Genomic DNA, 2,139 nt, shown 5'->3' on the forward strand with positions numbered 1-2,139 from the left:
GTAGGCGCACAGTCAGTTAAGAAGAGTTTAATCTTTAATACAAAATAAAAGTAACAGTGTAACAGCGGCACCTAAAAAACAATTAAAAAGCTTTACCTTATTAAAAACGATAAAACTGTATGATTGCCCGTGAGACAGGACAAGCGCTGCGGGGAACCGTTTAAGAACAAATCGACATAGCACACAGGTTAAAAAGGGACGGCAACTCACACATGACCCCAAATGGGCAAAACACTATAGAAACAAAACCTTCAGTGCCATCTTCACTCAGGCCCACCGCTGTGCATGCAAAAGTGGCAAGACAAAAAAAAAAAAAAAAAAAGGATTTGTTTTCCCTGCAGCACCTTCACCGTTCGCGAGATCGATCTATCTATCTATCTATCTATCTATCTATCTATCTATAAATAAATAAAAGGGGTTAAAATACTAAAAGAATCAATATCTGTGGTGCCTACTGATACAGAAAAAATTAAAACAAAAAAACAAAACAATCGGCAGCCGCAGCAGTCAGTCGACTTACACCAGTTTAAAACAAATTAAAAACACACTGATGTCTCGGGTCCTTTGCCTGCAGCCAGAAATCCACCTGGCAAAGCAGCAGCTCGGTACTCTGTGAATAAAAGGCAGGAGATCACTTAGCTGGACAGTAAAACACAGGAATATTCCTCAACTGAATTGGTTTTGTTACCTGTCCACAAGTTCGTGTCACACCCTAATAAATGTGGGTCAGTGGCGATGAAGTCCACTATACCGTTCTCACGGGAGCAATGTTTCCCACCTACAAGGGTGCAAATAACTGTAAACCTCTGCCAACAGCCAGAGCTCAAGTGGTACATTTTTGTGTAACCTACCGTTCTAACAGAAGTTTAGGGGAGGACCCGTATCAGACTTTCATAGACAGAAGTTAAGAAACACCAACTTGCGCCAAGCACTCGCAGCTTCAGGTTTGCAGAGGAATACCCAATTGCCCACACCTGCGCTTATGAAAGGAGCAAAGACCAGCTCCGCCCACCAGGGGCGGTCCCAAGTCTCCAGGTCTCACCTGTCACATTCGCATAATATAAACAAGCTAACTTTTTTCCACTCGATAAAAGTTAACGTGAATGTTCTCGGTGGTCAGGAACAAATGTAATCGCATGGCAGGATGCTGTAAAAGGACCAAACTTCAGCCAGGAGAACAACTGAGATAATCCATCCACAATACGAGGTTAGTCATCCTAAGGTTTTAAAAACTGAGCTTAAATAAATGATTGGCGGTAATAAAAGCCGAGGGAGGTCAATAGTGATCACTGACTGTTTTAGGAGCTTTTTGAGATTAAATAGAAGAAAATACAAAACATTAAACATGTTAACAACACAAAAGCCATATTAAACGCAGACTACTTTAGGATTCGTCACGTCATCACTTAACGACCGGATATCGAACAGCCCTATGACACAGTGCACTTAGAAAAACACAGGACTGAGTGGCTGTGCTCCATAAAGAGGCCTGCAGTTGGAGATATTTGATTAAGCTTATTAAGTTAGTCTGTTTCTCTTTGGAGTTGTCCACACTTCCGTGCATTAAGAAACATGCGTGATATTGGTCTTGAAATACTGTCCTCCACACTTGTATCTATATATTGTAATTTATCAACCCCTTTCCTGACTCACTGTAGCAGTGGCATTCGGTGGCTTTTTACAGAAAAGCAGGCAACGTCAATGACCCCAAATCTTCGTAATGAGTAATTCAGCTGTTTAACACAGCAACGGGATACGTTGCCATACCATTTCATCATTTTCTGCTGCTTGCTTTTCCCTGCCTGACAGTGTCTCTCCTGCATCTTTGTACACTCTGCCTGGATGTCTTCACCTTTCTGCACTCAACACTCCTTCTTGTTGCTGTTATTTTTTAAATATATTATACAGAAAATTAAATCCTTATTATAAATATTATTTATAATAAGGATATCACATCTGAATAAAACTAAGCATATCCTGTCAGTCAGTATGATTTCTCATATGTGCAAAAATGGTGCACACGTGTACCTTTATGTGTTATCGTCTCCCAGGATGGCAGGATAAAAGGTATGTTTGTTTTTTTATAATTCAAGTATTTATTAGATTTTGCATTTTATAACAGCAAATACAAAGATGCAG

General features: G+C 40.1%; 1 long non-coding RNA gene across 1 annotated transcript; it reads right to left on the reverse strand.

Moving 5' to 3' along the window:
* Positions 1 to 422: 422 nt before the first annotated feature.
* Positions 423 to 947, reverse strand: LOC146372618 (uncharacterized). Its single transcript, XR_014802638.1, has 3 exons — positions 852 to 947; positions 689 to 778; positions 423 to 610 (listed from the first exon to the last, which is right to left on the reverse strand). It is a non-coding gene; the product is annotated as an uncharacterized LOC146372618 (long non-coding RNA).
* Between the last annotated feature and the right edge of the window lie 1,192 nt (positions 948 to 2,139).

Source organism: Perissodus microlepis, chromosome 15 (assembly GCF_051167445.1).
Source record: "Perissodus microlepis isolate ML-2025 ecotype Zambia chromosome 15, ASM5116744v1, whole genome shotgun sequence".
Classification (NCBI taxonomy): Eukaryota; Metazoa; Chordata; class Actinopteri; order Cichliformes; family Cichlidae; genus Perissodus; species Perissodus microlepis.